Genomic DNA, 23538 nt, shown 5'->3' on the forward strand with positions numbered 1-23538 from the left:
GGCGTGAACCCAGGAGGCGGAGCTTGCAGTGAGCCGAGATCGCGCCACTGCACTCCAGCCTGGGCGACAGAGCCAGACACCATCTAAAAAAAAAAAAAAAAAAAAAAAAAAAAAAGAAGTAGAGGTATAATAAACATTTTAGGGACAAATCTGGAATAAAATAAAGATGGGATTAAATACCTTACGTGACAATATTTATCTTCTTAATTCTAGACAAATACATTTTTATCTTATTATTTGGAACAACTCTCAAAATCTAATTTCTTCATTCATCTTTCAAATATGTATGTAGCACTTCTTATGTTTTAAAGACTCTTGAAAAAGTCAGATTTTCTAGAACTTGGCCCTCAGGTGTGAGATATTTCTTTCATACGTATGTAGCTATTTATTCTTTCATGTATTTATAAATTAATTTGAACATTATTTTTAGCTTATGATTACGGAGCCTCTTTTTAAGCCAGAACCTGAATTTAATTTTTTTTTTTTTTTTTTTTTGAGACGGAGTCTCACTCTGTCGCCCAGACTGGAGTGCAGTGGAGCAATCTAGGCTCACTGCAAGCTCCGCCTCCCGGGTTCATGCCATTCCCCTGCCTCAGCCTGAGTAGCTGGGACTACAGGCGCCCGCCACCACGCCTGGCTAATTTTTTGTATTTTTAGTAGGGACGGGGTTTCACCGTGTTAGCCAGGATGGTCTCGATCTCCTGACTTCGTGATCTGCCCGCTTCAGCCTCCCAAAGTGCTACGATTACAGGCGTGTGCCACCGCGCCCAGCGATGTTTTTTTTAAATTAGGCTCTTCTCCTATGGGTTCTCATGGTCTAGCCCCAAAATTGATTCATTTACGTTGATTCCTAACTGACTACTTGTTTTCTTTGTTGTGGGATTTTTTGGATTATTACATTTTTTTTTTCCTGTCTGGTGACATATTTCTGCCACACTAACATTGTGAAAATTTTTTATTTTCCCGTTTTCTTTCTACCCTTCCTGAGCTCAAACCTCAGACACAGTCAAGACCATATCTTCACTAAAACTTGACTAGACCTTCAGTTGAGTCAAGGAAATCTACTGGGTAAATCAGTGGGCCTCAGTTGCTTCAATGATATCTTCCTAGGAATTTAGATTTTTAATGGAAATTGTAGTTCTAATTGTCCCTTTTGATTTCTGCCTTCTCAACCAGGAGTAGATTACAATTATTGAGTATGAGGGAAAGTTCTGAGAATAAATGCTGTCAAACTGTCGCTTGTCTAATTTCACCTGTAGTCCTTCCATCACACCTAAATGCAGGCTGGACGTCACAAGTCTTCATTGAAAACTAACTTAAAAAGTTTTCAGACATCATAGAGAATATATTACCTTATGAAATAAAAAGCTTCCTGAAAGTTTTACTCCAGCAAATTTTAATCAGCATTTTTAATTCTAATTTTTACATTATTTTAAGAAATTTTTACTTTTTATTTTTATTATAAGAATATTATGGTTATTCTTTCCTATATTCCCCAGAAATTAGCATTCTGAGAAGAAAGTTTTTACATGGTCTCATTTGCTTAAAATTAAATGTATCAATACCCTTTTCCTAACACCTCTACATCCTTATGTAAAACATGTCCATTTATTATTTTAATAAAGGGACAACTGTTCTCCAGAGGTTGCCCCATCCAATACTTTACTCCATATGCTATTTCAGATTCCCAAGTATAAGAAAGCAAAACAATGAGTGTTTAGGGTTTAATTTTTAATAAAAAGTTCCCCAAACTCAATTAAATTCTTACTGAATCTTGAGTGAAAATGAAATATATTAAACCCCAAGAAGCAGCCGCAAATGTCTAATACATTGGATAACAAGGATTAGAACGCTGGTTTGGGATCATATGCCTTCGTTTGGTTATTAGACATTAAGAATGGGATTTTAGGCAGCTCTCTCCTAGATGCATTAGTCCCAGTAAAGTCCTTACCAGATAATTCATTATAGTTTTTGTGTGTTGGGGAGGGGGGGAAGGGAGGGGTTGTAATTTAGAAGAATGCAATTAAAACTGAACTTGATAATTAATTCTGAACTGGTGAGAACTAGTTCCAGAGATTATTACTATAATGCTGTGTAGTCATTGATATAAATATTCATGAGGTTTCATTGTTTTATGGTTTTCTCAAGCACACAGCTTATCTGAAGAAGTAAAATTAAAGTACCATTATTTAACATTACAATGCAAATAAGAATCAATGAAGAAAGAATTGTTAATTCATTAGAGAATGTAAATACATGTAGGTATGTGTACAGGGACTATATCATATATGTACAAATAAAACATCTTCTGAATGTATAAATTAGAATATTGGGGAAAGAAGAAAAATAGTGATATGGGTAAACAATTGTGGATCTTAATCTGGTCCACGCTAGGTGAGTGAAATTCATTGAAATCGACTTAACCTACCACCAAAAATCAATCAACATATAAAACTAATCACGGGCAGCAGAAGAGAGAATGAGAAAACGGTATTTCTTATTCTATTTCCATCTTTTACTGAGCCATAATGCCATCATATCTGACCTTGAAGCAGATTCATCTATAACGTGAAATTTTCAAATAATCTGATAGAATAAACAGGGTATGATGAATGGATGAATGGATGGATGCATGGATGGAAACTACAAAAAGAAAAGTAGCCAGAAAGCAGCCAGCTAGAAAAATTGAAATAGAAGGCAGAAGGGGAGTTGAGAAAAGGGAGTGTAATTTCAGACATTGTCTTTGATTTGATTTAATTTTATTTAAAAAAATCCATCATAATGGGATTCTTATAATTGCTATTTGTTTATATCCTCAAACTTGATGAAGAAAGAATCAGCACAAACAGTATACTCATTGAAAACTTTATACAAATTAAAGGAAGATTTAAGCCTTCTGTACTGGTATGCTCAGTTCATTTATTGTTAAGCACCACAAAGTCAAATTCAGTATTATGTGATTAAGCTGCATCTGTCTCTGTGCAAGCACTCACCATATTTCTTTAAGTTCAGCAGGTGTTTTGCAAAGAATCTAAAGGATTTTGCACAAAATTAGTGCCTATAATAAAGCAATGCTGATGAAGAGACAGCTTTTTATATCTCTGATATATTATAGTTTCTTTCTAATAAATGTCATTGCTAGATATTTCAAAACCTGAAGCAGATTTGCTGACTGCACTGTTTTGAAGCATATTTGCTGTGCCTTATTGCTAAGATGTTCTTTTATAGACATACAGTTTAGAAATTTTATTTGACACTGTTGACTACTAAATTAGCAGCTTTTCAACTTTGTAAGACTTCTGTCACACAATTGAAATAAAAGATAGAATGCATCACTTTTGCATTAATCTTTTCTGGCACTGTTCTAAGGCAATTTTAGATATATTAATTGAAAGCACAATTTGAGAAACAAATATAAACAGGATCATTATTTGTTGTTTTTTCCCCTAGATTCCCCGCCTCCATACACACATACACACAACGTATGAAGAATAAAACTATAAATATGTAGATCTTTTAATTTTTAATTACCTGAATTTGATGGTTTAAAATTAAAAATATTGTTTAATTAGAAAGCTTACTTGGGGAACCCATTTAGTTTCCAACTGTTAGAGTGCTGCTGCGTTCTCTGGGTTGACACATTGATGGCGTTCGGTGTTATATTTGAGGAAGTTTATTCATTTGGTTAGAGCTTGAGGTTAGTGAAGTGCACATACAATGGGGTCAAATCCTAAGCTCGTCATCTAGACTTGCTCTTTTCAGTAAGGACCAAAAAGGATCTGGCCTCAACTCCAACCACAGATGACAGTGTTAACACAGGGGTCTTTGACCCATAAATAGAATATAAGACCATAAACATAGACACAGGCCTATTTCAGGCCAAGTTTCTTACAGAGCTCTAATCTGGGCCATAAGACACTAGCAGGAAAAGAGATTGATCCTCTGATTCCAGCCACAGCCCAAACTGCAATTCAGAGCATCAGTACAACTATCACAGTCACAATCAGTCATCTTTAAAATCCAATCTGTGAAAGTTCCTGGTGGTAATGAAGAGAGAGAAAGAGAAATATTAGCTACATTTGCCTACTCTGATGAGCTTTGTCAAAAAATTTACATTCATTCAAAAATATTTTCTATGTGCTAACTAGGAGCCCAATTTTATTTCAAGTGGGTAAGCTGGGGGCTATTAAATGTATACAGAAAGAGATTCTGTTCTCAGAGGATATATGAAGTCACATATGAAAAAAAAACCACAAATATACGAGGTACTAAATGCTAACTGACAAATAATCAGAACAGACAAAAATTCCAATTCCAGAGAATTAGGAATTCCAATAATCATGCATATAGTTTCCATACATGGAAAGGTGAGAATATAAGATATATTAGGGGCAGAAACAATATGAAAAACAAAGCAAGTGTCTTCTTTCTCTACTTAGAGTGTAGAAAGTTGCAAAGGAGAATGCTCCCATTATAAAAATTAGAAAATGCTGGTTAAACTACCAAATCATAATACTTCAAAAGCCAAACAGAATGCTGAGTTTACGAGGCCATCAGGTAACCTGAAGTCTAAAGTGTGACTAGCCCCTTCAATGAGAGACAGGATATGCAAACTGTTTCACCTATGGCAGTACAAAGGGAGAAGAGGCATCCTGATAGCTACAATATAAGCAGGTGAAAATTTACATGCTAAATTTTTAAAAAGAATTACTAAAGGTCAAGTGTGGGCTAGCATGTCAGTATAAAATATCTGGGTCATCTGACAAAAGGGAATTTGCACTGGCCAAAAAACTCTTTACTATGGGTCTTTACTAGGTGTTCACAAGAAAGATGGTGGGTAGAATACAAGATTGACGAAAGCTTCAGTCCAGGTGTGGTGGTTCATATCTGTAATTTCAGCACTTTGGGAGGCCGAGATGGGTGGATCACTTGAGCTCAGGAGTTCAAGACCAGCTTGGCCAATATGGCAAAAACCCGTCTCTACTAAAAATACAAAAAAATTAGCCTGGCGTGGTGGTGAGCACCTGTAATCCCAGCTACTCGGGAGGCTGGGGTAGGAGAATCGGTTGAACCTGGGAGGTGGAGGTTGCAGTGAGCCAAGATCAGGCCATTGCACTCCAGCCTGGGCAACAAGAGTGAAACCCCATCTCAAAAAAAAAAAAAAAAAAAAAAGAAGAGGGGTTTCTGTTGTTGGTGCAGTAATACAAGCAGAGATCATCAGCTATTCAACAGTATAGGGATAGGCAAACTATAAACTATATTCTGCAGTTTGCCAAATTTTTCTTTTCTGTGAAGCAGTAAACTAAAGCCTCTTAAAGATAGTTAGCAAAGACTATGGCCTGCATGGAACAGAGTGTGAAAAGCAACTCTCTATCTTTTGTAGAAGAGACAGAAAACTGTCTTGGTCTTAAAACTTTCTTCTAATACCAAATAGCGGTTTCTGTCTTTTGGGAGAGGGACAGGAAAATATCACTAAAGATTAATTGCAGATACAACATAGATACAGGTTGCTATAGGGAAGGAAGACTAGAACTTTAAAAAAGCTTCACCCTGAGCCTCTAGTGCATAGATTCTCCCAGTGTTGGAGGCTGGGCTGGAGAAAAACAGAGACCTCTTCTTCCATAAGCGTGAGACTAGTGAAAAGTAGCAAGCAGTAGCAGTCTACTGTTAGAAGAGGTGTAAATGAATGGAGAATGATTTTTTTTTTCTGTAGCAGAGGTTTGTAAGGGTGATTGAAAGATGGTGATGAAACACTAGCTCTGAGAAAATAGCACTAGTATCCCAGTGCAAATGCTAAGCACTAGTCCTGCAGAAGAGAAATGTGAATCTGTTGTCCCATTGAAGTTAACCATAACAACTGCAATGCTCAAATCCCGATCAATACTTGACTAGATTTACTCAACTGCCCATATTTACAGCCTGATAGAAGGAGAAGCATCTCATTTATCTGAATAAATACTTTTTTTTTTACCTCAGTATCTACTGTTATAATTACAAGACAGAGAAAAACTAGAAAAATACAACCTATCAATCCATTCAAGAGACAAAACAGCCAATGGAACCAGACTCAGAAATGACACAGATATTGAAATTGTCAGAGAGAGGTTTTAAAAATAGCTATAATTAAACTACTAATGGCTCTTGTGGCAAAGGAAAAAAATTGGCAAGATGCGTTAATGAACAGGAAGTTTATATAATTATATCCATGAGTCTGAACTCAATACTGTCTGAAACTCAGAAGTGCACAGCAGTATAAACAGGCAGAGCACCATGACCAGTCTGCTAATTTTGGCTCAAGAAAAAAGTTAACTCCTGATGTTCAGAGAAAGCATGACAAATTTCTGTTCTTTCTTCTCTCCATTTTTATTTTTTACAACCCAGATGCCAAACAATCCCATGGGGGCAGTTGTAGAGGTCGCCATAGAAGACTACAATAGCTAAAACTTTGAGAGGGGAACATTTCTTTCCAATAGGCATATTGGAGGAATAACATATATTAGACACATTGCCACTTCATTAGTACTTTGAATTCTTGTCTTCTTTCTCAACATTACTGCTGTTGTTTATTCTAGCATCCTCAAACAGCCATTCCATGCATTATGTATATATTTTATAGTTGTATTCAGTGAGAGAGAAAAAGTGAAGTCTTGTAACTGCCTCTAACCAAAAACTGGCACGCTAGAAAATATTTTAATTGGTTATAAATCAAATTACAACATATAAAAATGGGCAAAGTGCAGCTAAAATCATGCTTATCAGAAAATGTATACCATTAAATGTTTTTATCAGAATACAATAAAGGTCTCAAATGAATCTTTTAAGTTTCTACCTCAAGAAACAAGTAAATAACAAATTAAACCGAAAGTAAATACAAGGAGGCAAATAACAATAAGACCTAAAATTAATAAATACAAAAATGAAAGAAAATAAATGTGAGGAACATAAACCAAAATCTGGTTTTCTAAACAATCAATGGAATTGATAAACTTATATACAAAATAGTAAGGAAAAAGAGAGAAGCCACAGATAAACAATATCAGTAGCGAGGGGTTGCTAATACAGATCTTGCAGATTTAAAAGAAAATACTACCAACTTTAAGCCAATACATTTGATAATTTCTATAAAATAGATTCCTTAAAATAAACAAGCCTTTAAATTTCAATCAAGAAAAAATAAACTTTATATTCCTGTATGTATTTTTAAAAGGGAATTCATAGTTAAGTATCTAACCACAAAGAAAAAAATCCAAGCCTATCTCACTTTATTAAAAAATTACACAAAACATTTAAGGAACAGATAAAACTAATTCTTCAAAAGTCCTTCCAGAAAATATAAAAGTGGGAACTTCTCAACTTATTTAATGAGGTATGAATTACCCTAATGCCAAAGGTATTACAAGAAAACTGAAACATAGTCTCAAAATCCTTAATACATTAGCAAATATAATCCAATTATATATCATAATTATACCATATCACAAATAGATGTTTTATTAACATGAGAATGCAATGTTTTATCAAAATTTGGAAATTAATCCATTTTTCCATATCAATATAAAAAACAAAGACAAAAGAAACACATGGTCATCTCAATAGGAGGAGAAAATAAAAATACATTTGCTGCATATGACAGTCATTTATGATAAAATGGCATCAGCAAACTAGGAATTTTCTAAAGGTGTTTTAAAAAACTTGTAACTAGTATCATACTTAATGTATCATACTTTCAGAAAAAAGGCTGAATACTTTCTTTTTCAGATGAGGAAAAAAGAACAAGAATGTCTGTTTGCATAACTCTTATTCAAATTGTGTAGGTCTTAGCAAATACAGTAAGTCAAAAAAAAGAAATAAAAGGTATGCTGATTGGATATAAATAACCTTTATTTGCAGACAACATAATTAGCTATGTATATAATACCCAAGTGTCTACAAAAATAGCTACTTGATGTAATAAACAAGTTTAGCAAGATTACAAGAGTGTGTGTGTGTGTGTGTGTGTGTGTGTATGTCACCCCTCATAGACTGGAGATGAGTGTGAGAGATATAGCCATTGATTTGAACTCAGTGACCTCAGTGGATCTGAGAGAACCCTGGATGACAAAGACCAAGTGGAGTACCAGGCAGGCAAAGTTCATATAAAAGTTCAGTGGTCATTAGAGTTTATCAGAGTGGCTTGATATTTTGGCAATGGTGAATTGATGAAGTACCGAAGACCAAAATAAATGGGCACCAACACCTCTACATATGGTGGCGAGTATCCTTAATCGAGTTCAAATAATAGAGAGTAATGGCCCTTTATCCAATTTTCAGATCTGAGTCAGTTCACAGATCCAGAGCTTATTGAATTAAAATGAGACAAAATTTCTTTGAGGAAAGATCCTACAATATGTTCAGGAACATTATATTTTAATCTTCTTCCTAACGTTCCCTAAGATGACCTATAATAAATAGACACCGGGAAAAGGGAAACACCTGGCCCTGTGAGAGTTTGGAGGAGGCACTGGTTCTAAACTAAAAATTCCCAGACACCCAACAAGCCACTGAGGTCCTTCTGTCAGAGGTGTTTGGGTGATGACTTAGATGCTGTCCTGAATTCATTCCACAAATTCTGTGGTTATTTCACCAGTTCTTGAGATGATCTTTCCTTAAAGACTAAGACAAAACAAACTTAACAAAACCTGTTTGGAACAAGTTCAAGTACAATGATATTCAGGAACATAATTTTTTTCTGACATATATTCCATATATACATATATATGTTAATTCTCATTATGAAATATGGATAGAGATTGGAGAGAAAGTAGAATTTCCAAATTTGTTTTTGATATTGCCTTTTCTGGTAAAGAAAATTTTCTTCTGTCAAGGAAGGGTCGAATAAACTTAATGAGGTCTACAGAAGTGCTGAAGAAGTTTTATAAGACATCTTGGTTTCCTACATAAATTCAAGATTGGAGACAGAGATCAGTTACATTTTAGGGGTCCTGAATAAGGTTGAAAATGTGGTGCTCTGTATTCTTTGAAGGACTCAAGAATGAATGATGGAGTGGAAGACTGTAATGCCCAAATGACAGATTATTTTGCACAGGGAAAAAAGGGTCATATTTTTCAACTACTTGTGAATGTCTCATCAAACTTCAGAGGGTTTACATAAAATAATATTAAAGAAATGGTTTGAAAGCACTAAGCATGAAAAAGAATGAGATCATGTCCTTTGCAGGGACATGGATGGAGCTGGAGGCCATTATCCTCAGCAAACTAAAGCAGGAACAGAAAACCAAATACCACATGTTCTCACTTACAAGTGAGAGCTGAACAATGTGAACACATAGACACATACAGAGGAGCAACATACACTAGGGCCTATCAGAAGGTGGAGGGTGGGAGGAGGGAGAAGAGCAGGAAAAATAACTAATGTGTGCTAGGCTTAATACCTGAGTGATGATTTGTTGTACAGAATAATCTGTACAACAAATCCCCATGATGCAAGTTTACCTATGTTATAAACCTGCACCTGTACCCATGAACTTAATAAAAGTTAATAAAAGGAAAAAAATATTACCAAAGGACCTAAGATGTGTTAACCAAAGGGAAAAAAGCATACTTTTGCTCTGCTACTAGTCTGTTATATGTGGTAAATCAGGTAGTTATGACACATCTGTGTTTTAGTAGGGCATTGGGCATGGCTTCCATTGCAAGTAATGAGAAAAAAGGAATAGTAATATGGCTATGTACTTGGAAGAGTAATGGGTTATTAAATCACAAATAAATGCTGGTAAATGGATTAATGAAAACATTGAAGAAAGTTTTTAGTGGTCTAACACAAGGCTTTATGCTGGGTAATTGGATTCATGGCTTGGACTAAAATACAAAATATTGCTATATGAAAACGTTAGATACTAGCTGCAAAGTAATACGGGTCTTGGTATGTTTACTTTGATTACACAGCTTCACTGCATGAAAGAGGCTACCAAAAGATGTGAGTTGGTTTGGGGGAACAATCATCCAAGTAGAACATTGGGGAAATTGGTAATATTAATCTATTCATATTCTAAAATCATCAAGCAATTCTGATTACCCAAATCTGAGCTTTACATTCTAAAAGAGATTGAAGAAACTAAAGGAATTTCAGAGGGGAAAAATTGAGGTTAACAAACACACTATTTGAAGAATATCTGAGAAAATTAGGGATCTCTTTTACAAATAAATAGAAGATTCCATGGAGATAGAAGTGAATTTATATGTGTGTGTGTTATAGTAAATTACAAATATATAAAGTCTGACATATACAAAGGAGATAAGACTTGAGCCATCACTTGTCCACATGAAAAACAGAAGCTAAGGGAGAAAGAGTCAGGGAGATAGAATAAAGCTCTACAGAAGGAAACGTTTTACAGTTACAGATTTCCAAGGAGGGAGAGAGGAGTCCTCACTGAGTCATCTCACTGGAGGGGAGCAAAGTTAGGGTTTTCAAGAATTAGATGTGTGATTGGCAGGAATGACCTTTGGGGTTCCTGCCAAACCTGAAATTTGATGACTTTATGACTACAAAATTATCGTAAAACTTCACCTCCACTTTTTATTCATTCTTCCCTCTGTTACCCTTGTCACTGTTTCCTTTCTATTTTGTTTTCAGCAAGGCTTTTGAGAAATGTTTGGATTCATTTATTCCAGACATTCAAATTTGAGATTTGACCTCTTAGTCAATAGTTACCAGCCTGTAGTAGCACTAAATTATTTCATTTCTGATTTTATTTCATCTTGTATTTCCCAAGATCCACCTAAAGAACTTTATTTTCATAGATCCACTACCTTTTCAAAAAACCCGTGCATTTATTTTGTGTCTGAGGTGAACAAAACATTACAGGAATAGGAGAGACTTGGAGAAATAAAATCTTGCCTCCTTCATCTCATCCAGATGCCAATGTCAAATTGTCCAGATGGTGGGCTTCTGATTATTTCCTGAACGGAATTCTGCATTTTCTCTAAATATCTCTCCTAAATATAACTTAGGATACTTTGTAAATTCATTTAAACTTGAAGCTATAAATGGTATTTTAGTCCATCTAATACAATTCATATTTTTCATAAGAAAATCAAAGTGCCAGTGCACAGTATCTTCTGAATGCACCTCTCGGAAGTCATTCTCATTGTGCTACATAAAATTCCACCTAATGAAGCTGGAATTAAGGCAGAAGACATGCATTTTCATTAAATTATCTAGAGTTATTCTAGAAAATGTGGGCAATAGGCCAGACAGGATGGCTCATGCCTGTAATCCCAGCAGATCACCTGAAGTCAGAAGTTTGAGACCAGCCTGGCCAACATGGTGAAACCCTGTCTCTACTAAAAGGACAAAAAATAGCAGGAGGTGGTGGTGCGTGCCTGTAGTCCCAGCTACTTGAGAGGCTGAGACATGAGAACGGCTTGAACTGGGAGGCAGAGGTTGTAATGAGCAGAGATTGTGCCACTGCACTCCAGCCTGGGTGACAGAGTGAGACTCCATCTCAAAAAAAAAAAAAAAAAAAAAAAAAAAAAAAAAGGTGGGCAATAGAAGCCAGGTACTGACATGCTTATTTTCGGCTTCAGGAACAGTCCTCTAAATCCTCTAAATCAGGGGTTTCCTAAATCCTGCCTGCTGAGTATCCACACTGGAATCACTATGGAAGCTTATCAAAAGCAGAGATTCTTGGATCTCTTTGGAAGAGAGATGGAACCTCTACTCTCACCTTTTCACACCTTTATTCACCACTACTATGAAGGCAAGATTCAAACTACACTTTGCTTTTTCACATATCTCTTACACTTCTACGTGGTTCAGAATTTTTATTTTCAGTCTATTCTTTAATTCCTTCAGAAATCCTTATTTAAAACTTATATTACAATTGCTTGTTGTATTGTCAATATTCATTTAGATTTACTATACATTGCTCAGTATTCATTCTTACCTTGAGATTGATGTTCTATCTTGAGCTGTATATTCTGCATTATTTTTATTTGGTGAGAGTTTTTTCTTTTCTTAAAGCATTTTCCTCATACAAGATACTACTTGGATGATTTAATATCTAAGTCCAAATCTGAGTCTAAATTTTGTATAGAATTCTGTTATCTGAACTTTTCTGTACTCTCCTCCTTCCTTGATTTCTGTTTACAGCTAGATTTGGGAACCAGGAGCAAAGCCTGTGACCCATAGGACAGTTAAAAATCTCAGGTGCTAGCATGCCTACCCAAGAGTAAATACTTACTCTCCTCTTTTCTTGTGACTTGTGCTGTCTTTAGTCCATTGAAAGCTGGAGGTTTGAGTCCAGTGAACATTGACACCTTTCTTTAGGCATATGTTGAATGTGCCTTGGACTGCAAGTTTTCTCTGATAATGTGTTAATCTTGTCTCTAAACCTATGAAGTGAAATCTTTTAGAACAGCGACCACGCCCTCTCACTATGGCTAGTACTATGGCCTATTAAGAATGCAGATTCCTGGGTATTTATCTTACTGACATAAAAAAGAATGCAGATTCCTTGGAAATCAAAAAGTTTATGTGGGAGCACACTAAGCATATCTCTTTCCCTTATCACATTGTTTTCTCAAAGATGCCTGCCTTCTCCCAGGAAGTGGCCAGTTGGACCAATCCAGTTATTTTAGCCTCCTTATTCTTGTCTGTAAAGTAGTATTTGTACCAATGGTTGATCCAAGAATCAGCATTATCTTCATGACAGTGTCTAATGGTCACACTGGGGGAGAGCTTAGAAGGAATATTTTTCCATATTCAGAGCCAAGTTAAAATTATCAGTGGAAAGAGTAGAAAGAACTTGAATTAAACTGTTGAGTCTGGGATATTGGGCTTAGATCCAACCAAGTGGAGTCTACACATTGTTTTAACATTCACTTTTATAATTGTGTTGTTGTTTTAGGTAACTGTTTTTTAATGTTACATTTACATAAGCAATAACTAAAAACGATCATCCCCAAAAGATTCTAAACTCTATGGGTATGACAAAAGGTCTAGTCATGTCTACCACATCCCTCATCCATCTCCAATATAGCCACTATTGCCAGAAGGTATACATCCTTCCTGTCACTAAGACCTTGGCCAGGATACTTAGCCCCCCCTCCCATGATCTTATTCTGTTTTTTGTTGCTTTATGAAAATACCCAAGTTGGGTAATGTATAAGGAATGGATTAATGAATTATCAAATTTATTTTCTCACAGTTCTGAAGGCTGGGCAGTTCAAGATAAAGGCACCAGCATATGGCATCTGATGAAGGCCTTCTTGCTGTGTCCTCATGTGGCAGAAGGCAGAAGGGCTAGAGGGCAAGCTGGCCAAATGTTGCATGAACACTCTTTTATAAGGGCCTTAATAACATTGAAAAGAAAGGACTCCTCATGGCCTATTCACCTGTCAAATATGCCCCCCACCCTTTTTTTTTTCTTTTTAAGAGATGGAATCTCATTCTGTTTCCCAGGCTGGAGTGCAATGGTGTGATCATAGCTCACTGCAGCCTTGAATTTCTGGGCTCAAGTGATCCTCCTCCCTAATCCTCCAGAGTAGCTGGGACTCCAGGTGCCTGATACCACACCTGGCTAATTTTTACATTTTCTATAGATAAAGTCTCACTATGTTACCTAGGCTGGTCTCAAACTCCTAAGCTCAAGCAGTCTTCCCATTTCAGCCTCTTGAGTAGCTGGGATGACAGGTGCACACCACTGCACCAGGTTCCCACTTCTTAATACTATCACATTGGCAACCCCTGAATTTTGGAAAGGACTCATTCGAACCATAGCACGTGGGAAAAATACAGATGCTGTGTTTTGCACCTGTCCTAGGCTTTTGAGAGATGTAAATAAGATAACAAACTTATAAAAGAACTTGGAGAAGTTCATGAAAATGTAAATGTATTACAATATGGATTAATATTAATCACAAAAATTATAAATATGAAATAAAATTATATATAAAATAATAATACATTTCAACCCTAATTTAAAGCCTTGAAGGTAAAGACCTTATTTGTTTTAGTTTTTGTTTTTGTTTTTGTTTGAGACAGAGTCTCGCTCTCTCACCCAGGTTGGAGTGCAATGCTGCGATCTCACCTCACTGTAACCTCCACCTCCTCAGTTCAAGCGATTCTCCTGCCCTAGCCTCCCAAGTAGCTGAGATTACAGGCGCCTGCCACCACGCTCAGCTAATTTTTGTATTTTTAATAGAGATGGGGTTTCACTGTGTTCCCCAGGCTGGTCTCGAACTCCTGAGCTCAGACAATCCACCTGCCTCAGCCTCCCAAAGTGCTAGGATTACAGGTGTGAGCCACCACACCTGGCCAGTAAAGACCTTATAACAAAACATTTTGAAATCCACTGTCACAGAAAATATATGACTGCTTAAAACATAGGTACCAAATGATTAATTATGTATTATAATTTTATTTTTACTATAAAATATTATTAATACATTCATTTAGCTTCCAGTTTCTGTGTTTGGGAGAGGACTAGGACTGGGCCTAGGACAGAAATATAACTTTTACATGTATGGTATAGATGAGTTTTCTGAGGCCGTGCATTAGTCTGCTCAGGTTGTCACAACAAAATACCACAGAGTGGGAGTCTTAACAACAATTTATTTCTCACAGTTATAGAGGCTGGAAAGTCTAAGATCAAGGTGCCAGCAAGGTCAGTTTCATTTTGAGGCCTATTTTTTGGGTTGTAGGTGACTGTGATCTAGATGTGTCCCATATGGCCACTTCTTTTGCACAGAGAGGAAGAGCTAGCTCTCTAGTGTCATTTCCTTTAAGGACACAAATCCTATTGGATCAGGGCTTCTACCTTATGAGTTCATTTAACCTTAATTACATCTTTAGGAGGCTTCATCTTTAAATACAGCTACATTAACAATTAAGGCTTTGGAATATTCATTTTAGGGGGACACCAACATTCAGTCCATAACAAGCTGCCATAATAAATCATTACCGACTGGGTGGCTTAAACAACAGAACATTATTTTCTCAAATAGTGGAGGATAAAAGTCTGAGATCAAGGTGTATGCAGGTTTGCTTTCTTCTGTTACTTCTCTTTTTAGCTTGTATCTGGCCATTTTCTCTCTATGTCTTCACATGGTCTTTGCTCTGTATGTGTCTACATCCTAATTTCCTCTTTTTATCAGGACACCAGTCATATTGGATTAGGGCCAAGCCTAATAACTTCAATTTAACTTAATTGCCTTTTTGAAGACCTATCTCCAAATACAGTCACTTCCTGAGGTACTGAGGGGTTAGGACTTCAACATATTAATTTGTGGGGGCAGTGGGGGCTTATTGCCCATGACACAATACAAAACACTTAAGATGTGGAACATACTTTTTATGTCTACTCAAGCTTATGACTTTCTTTGATCAGCAAATGTGCAATTGATACATTGCCAGACAATAACTATTATCTATTTCTTTATAAACTAGGTCTCCAAAGGACAGTCATTTGCTAGGTGAGCTCATGTTCTAATATTTACTTTAATGTAATAAAACACATTCTTTAAAAACATATCCCCAGGAAGCCCATGAACCTGCTTGGTAAAAGAGCATGTCTTTTCATGCCCATCTAACCTTCACTGTGTATAGACATCTTGGAATGAAATTTTCAAAAGATTGTTCAATAATTCACATTAATCACTGATTCACAGGACTGTCCCTCTTCAGTTAGTTTAAATCAGTAAAGATGTTTTAAATTCCATCCTCCACCCCCAACAAAGAGGCTTTGCTGCCCTTGTGAGTTCATTCAGTCAGAGAGAAGCAAACTTGACTGTCAGCTTCCCAGCTCCTTTGGTATGCAGAGCTGCCGCACAAGGCTGGGATTATTAAGGTTGAGTTTTGACATTTCAAAGGAACATTGGAAGATTTTGACCCCTTCTTCTGAAATTTGAAAAACAAAGATACTGATGAGAATCAGTCTGTTCACTTTAGCTAGTATTATAAGCCAATATAGCCACCCACACCACCAACTAGAGAAAATGTTGGCGTGTATCTTTAAAACAAGATTTATTTCATTTTCTAATTAACTGTCAAGAATAAACAAAAGTAGTCTTTTCAGTTTTAGCTCTCACACATGGGTTTTTTAGCCTGAGGAGTGACTTCACACACAGGATCTCTGCTACTCACCTCTCACCACCATCACCCACAATTAAGACTCATTAAGATTTTCCTCACTTCCATCTTCCAAGGACAAAAATAATGCAGGCTATTACCATTTATTTTATTCCAATAGGGAAATCCATGGGGGGTTCTGTAGTGAGAATTTCAGAATTTTCTTTTTAAATCACAGGGCTGAGAAATAATGAGCTCTTAGCTTAATTTCCCTTTATCTTTGTGTAGGAGTATAATGTTTATTCTGCTGAAATTTTATATCCTTTTAGACAAAGTTCACTTAGTTTCTTCTATGTGGGCTGGGCCAACTCTGTAGTTCTATTCTTCCACTGATATTGGGGCACATGTGTTGCCACTTATCAGAAATCTCCAAATCACCAGTCCTATGTGTAGTAAACTGAGTGAGAGTGTGTGCTTGGGTGGATCTGTATGTGTGCATAAGTGTACATCTATGAGCTGAATTTTCACAGCCATTTGCCAAGATTAAGGAACAAAATAGGTGTCTAAAGATATTCTCTCAGCTCCTCTACAACTGCAAGAAACCTTGTGATGATCTGACATCATAATTAACTCAATCTTTTCCTATTTGAAAAACAATACAACTTTCCAAATTATCCTAGTTACTCTGAGTAAATTGTCTCACTAACCTCTGTAGAATGAAACTTTATTGCAGCATAACCACCCTTAGGCTGCCTTTTAAGTATAACCCACAAAAATATATAAATATGCAAACATCTATAGCCACACACACAAATACCTGCACACATAGAGCAGAGACACTCCTTCCTTTCCAGGGAGGTTCAATTAAGTTATTCTTGCATCGTATTCCCCTACTCAAGAAACCTTAATAAGTATCCATTGCTTGTTGAAGGAGTCTTTAAAACTTTGCAATTAGGAACTAATTTTTACATCCCTGAATCATTGAAATCTCTCCATGACTGTGTGTGTTGAGAGGAGAAGAGAGGACAGGATTTCTGAAGGAGCTATGTATAAATTATGCACTGGCTTATTATCTGTATCAGCCCACCCCCCTCAAACTGGTAAAACCCTGAGAAAAATTAAGAAAAAGATGGAGAGATGTAGCATCAAGTATTCTGTAGGGATGAACCAAGGTCATTTTTTGAGGTCTTTTGGTCTATTGGTCTATTTATTGGGGATTCCTAACTTGCAAGTTTCTTAAGTGTAGCATTTAACACATTCCATAATTTAACTCTTTCATAAATTTCCATGCTACTTACTCACATGCTTGAAGTATTCGCTCACTCCACCGCACCATGGGAGCAGGAACTGCCAGTGTCACCCATGCTCATTTTCACCCTGTTTACTATGCTTTTTCAAATGCTAAAACTCCTTCATTTCTCTACTTTTTCCCTTAATCCAATCCTCTTTCTCTCCATGAAAGCCCAGACTTCTGCAGAGGTGCTTCAAGGTTTTCTGCAGAATTGCCAGGAATGGGGAGAAAGAGTTGTGAGAAAACAGGTGCAGCAGCCCTAGGCTCTGTCTGAGTTCTTATCCTCTACTTCAATAAGAGATAGCCTATTTAGGTTAGAAAATAGCAATGAGCTCTACATGAAATTTGAAAACCCACTGCTTTATAACTCATCTAACATTCAGACCACAATGATACCTTCTTCCCTGAGGTACCTATTCCAGTTTCTGTGGTTATGTAGCTCTTGTGTTTTTATTCATATGTTTACACCTGCATTTGTTTTCTCTCCAATTAAAATGCAGGTTCTTTTAAGTGCCATCAGTATCATTTGGTAGTGTCATATTACAATGGATTTTAAAGACCTGCTTACACTCTGGCAAAAAAAATTGGATAGCTGTAGAGTACAAGATGACAAGGCACCACGTAAGAAATCTGTGCTTTCACACTTTCTTCTCCATATTTGCCCTTGTTGCCAAGTCAATCAATCTGTTTGCAAGACAAATAGTCTCATCTTAATTGCTGAACCTGTTAGATGCTCCTCTTGTAAGGTGGAAGAGAGGGTCAGAAAATAAAATAAAAACAAAGAAGCAATTTGCATTGTTTTAGTGCCAAGCATTTACAAAATGTCTTCATATTATCTCATTAATAAACTCCACAACCATATTAGAGAGATGCTATTATTCTCATCTTATAGGTATGAAAAGTACCTATTAGAGAGTTTAAGACTCTTGTACAAGACACACAATGGTAACTAACAATCCAAACATAAACCATAATTTAAAAATCTCCAAATCCTCTTTTCAAATGGGCTGAGCTACTAGAACAGAAGCACAAGGGTTGAAGTGGATTCTGAGCTGGACTGGTTGACAGAGTATTGAAAAAAATGAGATCAATTGAGAAAAACCTTTAAAAGATGTTTAATTCCAATATTCTGAATGTTTATTAGCAAGACGTCTTGATGATGGTATTGACCTAATGACCCCACACACGCATGCACAGCTTCTTCCAGGAAACTAAGAGGCTACAGACGTGAACTCCTCTCTGCTCCATGTCTCTCCATTTCCCCACCACTTTCCCTTTGCTCTTCCCCTCTCATATAGAAGAAGGTTTGGCCCCATGTGTCATTTGTGCTGCTTCCCTATTTACTTGTATTCTTTTTTCTATTTTCTTGCAGCTTCTCTGGAACTTCACTGTATTATTCCTTTCTGGTAATTAACATCTTTCTCTCTCCGTTCCTTCCTTCTCTAAGTTATGCAAATCTTTGTACCACAAATAATTTTTTTAATTAACTTTTTTCACTCCTCAAAACACCATTTAATTTTTATTTCTCTTTATAATCTAAATCCTAAAAAGTTCTTATTTCTCAATATTCACTTCCTCACCATAAACTACCCTGTTGAAATCTAGCTCTCCTCACTTTGCAGAAATGAGTAGCTGAGCATGTACTGATAGTCAACAATAAATTTCTCGATAATCGTGTTGTTTGCAATAATTCCTTTTTGACAATTGTATTAGTCTGTTCTCACCCTGCTAATGAAGACATATCCAAGACTGAGTAATTAATAAAGGAAAGAGGTTTAATCAACTCACAGTTCAGCGTGGCTGGGGAGGCCTCAGGAAACTTATAATCATGGCGGAAGGGGAAGCAAACATGTCCTTCACATGGCAGCCGCACATATGAAGAACAAAAGGGGGAAAAGCCTATTATAACATCATCAGATCTCCTAAGAATGCACTCACTATCATGAGAACAGCAGTATGGGAGTAACTGCCCCCATGATTCAACTACCTCCTGCCAGGTCCCTCCTAAGATGAGATTTGGGTGGGGATACAGCCAAACCATATAAACAATTGTACCAGTTTTTCAGATTTTGATTCATGTTACAGCTCCAAACTGAAGAAAAAACAAAATTCTAAGAATATAATAAAAAGTAATTTCAATGTGATTATTCTAATATAACTTCAATGGGAAATATCAGAGAAAATGTTGGTAATACCTAGTCCAATTAAGGATGCATATAACCTGTTATGCACCAATTTCATTACTCAGTTTCTATCCTAGAGAAACATTGTACATATGCAGACAGAGATATGCATAACAATGTTCAGAGTGATATTTTAAGAGGCCTAATGTCTATTAAAAGTAAAATGGATATATAAATTATAGCATATTCACAAAATGGAAATGCTATACAATAGGACAAATGAAAGCATTACAACTACAACCCACAAGTATTTGGTCTTAACCATTTCATAACAAATTAGTTTTAGCTCTAGTCTTTCTTTTATTGGTAACAGTTTTATTGTAAACTGTTCACATACTATATAATTCACCCATTTAAAGTTTATAATTCAATAGTTTTTATTATATTCAAAGAGTTCTGTAACCATCACTACAATCAATCTTAGATTATTTTCATCACCCCAAAAAGAAACCCTGTACTCTTTATCAATAACCCTCATCCCCTTATTTCTCCCAATCCTTTACCAGTCCCTTATTCCACTAATCTACTTTCTGTCTATATAAATTTGCCTATTCTGGGCATTTAATATAAGTGGAATCATAAAATAGGTGGTCTTTTTTGGCTGGATTTTTTAATTTATCAAAATGCTTAGAAGGTTCATTTATGTGGTAGCATGTAGCAGTAATTATTTCCTTTTGTTGTCAGATAATATCCATTGCCTCAATAGACCACATTTTCTTCTCAATTTATCACTTGATAGACATTTGAATTATTTATACTTTTTGGCTATTTGAGTAATGCTGTATACAAGTTTTTTGTTTGTTTGTTTGTTTGTTTGAGACGGAGTTTCACTCTTGTCACCCAGGCTGGAGTGCAGTGGCATGATCTCAGCTCACTACAACCTCTGCCTCCCAGGTTCAAGCAATTCTCCTGCCTCAGCCTCCTGAGTAGCTGGGATTATAGATGCCCACCACCACGCCAGGCTACTGTTTTGTATTTTTAGTAGAGATGGGGTTTCACCATGTTGAGCAGCTGGCCTCGAACTCCTGACCTCAGGTGATCCACATGGCTTGGCCTCCCAAAGTGCTGGGATTACAGGCGTGAGCTATCACGCCTAGCCACAGGTTTTTATGCTGACATATGTAGTCATTTCTCTTTGGTATAGACCTGGGAATATAATTGACAGGTCATATGGTAATTTTATATTTAACCTTTGAGGAACTGGAAGACTGTTTTCCCAATTGACCATACCATTTTACATTCCAATCAGTAGCATATGAAGGTTTCAACTCTCCATGTCCTTGATAACACTTGTTCTTACTCTTTTGAGAGAGGAAAAAAGTTGAATGTCATCCTCAAGAATTTGAAAGCTGAGGATATTGAGAAAAGCTACCATTAGCACAGCTTCCTTCTCCTCTATCCCAACTCCAAGCTACTGTTTCTCTTGAGCCATTAGTCACTGGACACTTTAGATACCGTGGATTAAGACCTTGGACTGTGTTAGGATCCCATGTGAAGGAACTGATGTAATAATTTCTCTACCTGGAGAATACCTAGAGCACAGATTCAAAAGCAGCATATTCTGAGAAGAAATAGTCTCTAGAGACGTGTACACCCTGTGGGCAGGGCTCCACTGGGCCTCCCTGCATGTAAGAGGGCTGAGTCTCCTCAGGCTTTGAGGTGGAAGAACAGAGAGATCAGACAACCAGTGCCCCTTCCTAGTGTTTGAACAGGAGGTGGGCAGTTTCTGGCTACACAGAAAACCCAAACTAATCACAACTCCTGTGCCTTCCAGCATTTGTAGTTTTCAAGAGACTTAGGAAACTACAAAAATCAGATTTGAGCACCAGTATACAAAAAAAAAAAAAAAAAAAGAGAGAAGTCAACACCTCACCACCTCACCTAAGGGAGGATACGAGATACAGAAAGAGAAAGATAAGGCAGAAATTCAGAACAGACACCTAGTAAAATAAAACTGTCATATAAATATGATAAAACATAAATTTAAAAATGGGTTTCAAAAGGATTTCTGGTGCAGCACAAAAATATGCTTCCAGAACTAAAATATAATTTTTACTAAATAATTTGTATTATGTGAAATGAGATGATCATTTAATAAGGACCCGAATTAGTGATCTAGATGAATATAAGAAATACATCAAAAAACAGAGTGTAAAACAAAGATGACTATTATGAAAAAGTGGGTAAAGAGTTGATATGTAACATTCAAATCACAGGAGTTCCCGAGAAAGAAAAACAATTTTGGGAAAGTGTATGTTAGTAACTACATGAATATGAGAAAAAAATTTTTCTGAGCTGAAGTAAGAAGTCTCAAATAGGCTCACAAAGTTTCTGTCTGGTATAATGAGAAGAAGAAAGAAACAAAAATTAAAAACAAAGGAAGCTATTTAAGATTAGACAAACCTGAAAATAAAAGAGTACTTGTAGGCTGGGTGTGGTGGCTCACGCCTGTAATCCCAGCACTTTGGGAGGCCGAGGCTGGTGGATCACAAAGTCAAGAGATCGATACCATCCTGGCCAACATGGTGAAACCCCATCTCCACTAAAAATACAAAAATTAGCTGGGCATGGTGACGCATGCCTGTAGTCCCAGCTACTCGGGAGGCTGAGGCAGGAGAATCACTTGAACCCAGGAGGCGGAGGTTTCAGTGAGCTGAGATCGTTTCACTGCACTCTAGCCTGGGTGACAGAGCAAGACTCTGTCTCCAAAAAAAAAAAAAAAAAAAGTACTTGTTTTCTTCCTACCTGCACCTCTGCCAGAGAAAAACACTCAGGCATATCTTAGGAAATTCTTCAACCATTCTAAAAGAGAAAAAAATTAATAATCTTATAGGCAAAAGATGAAGCTATCTACACAGAAAAAGAAATCAGATAGGCATTGGATTTCTCATCTGCAACACTGAGACATGAATCACATTATGATACAATTTTCAGATGAAATTTAAAAAGTAAAAGAAAAGTTAAAATGCAGATTTAATACAGAAAATTTGTAAACTGAAGGTTGGAACCAAGAAAATTGCTCAGAATTCAGCATAGAGACTTAAAGAAAGAATGAGAATAGTATAAATTTTAAAGAAACAAGCAAAGTGAGAATTAATTCAAGAGAGTAAAAGAAACGATTTGCTAGGAAGTCTAAAAATAAATTTCAAATTATATAACATAAAGCAAAGATTGATACAATTTTAAAGAATATATTCTCAAACCATAATCAGGTTGAGTATTGTAACATATACCACTCAAACCTGGAACAATAAATAAAATGCATTAAATATGCAATGATTAAATCAAGTTTGATTTGATGGATGCATAATAAGACAAAACTATCCATCTCTCTGTCTTTCTCATCTATTTATTCATCTATTCATACATATACATGCATATATACATACATATATTATACATTTATAATTTATTGTTTGACTATATACATTTCTATACATGTTTATACATATATTTCTACCATATTTATTTGCCAAATGCATATGTATTTATATTCCAAATATAGAAACAGAAAAATATTTCCTAATGAATATACAAAATACATTTTCTTGGCTATGATGAATTAAAATTGTAAATCAATAATAAAAAAAGGGTTAACAATTTTATAAATTTGGAAATGATAGCACCACTCAGAATAAGCCATAAATGAAAAACATCATATTAAAATTAGAAAATAATCACCAGTGAATGACAAAAAATAGTATCTAGTACAACTTTGAGGCTCATCTAAAGATGCCAAAAGAAGTATGTATAACTTTAAAGAAAGAATGGAAAATTAATGGTGGATGCTTTCAATGATAGAGTTTGAAAGAGGTAAAGCATAATAAACTCAAAGAAAGATAAGAGGAAATACAAAATACAAGAGTAGAAGATAATAAAATAGAAAACAAAGATGAAACATAAAGAAACAACAAAACCATCAATGGCTTCCTTGTAAAGCTTAATAAATTAGGCAAATTGCTGGCAAAATTTATTTTTAAAAAGAGCATAAATAA

The sequence above is a fragment of the Pan troglodytes genome, chromosome 17, assembly GCF_028858775.2.
Source record: "Pan troglodytes isolate AG18354 chromosome 17, NHGRI_mPanTro3-v2.0_pri, whole genome shotgun sequence".
In the NCBI taxonomy this organism is placed as follows: Eukaryota; Metazoa; Chordata; class Mammalia; order Primates; family Hominidae; genus Pan; species Pan troglodytes.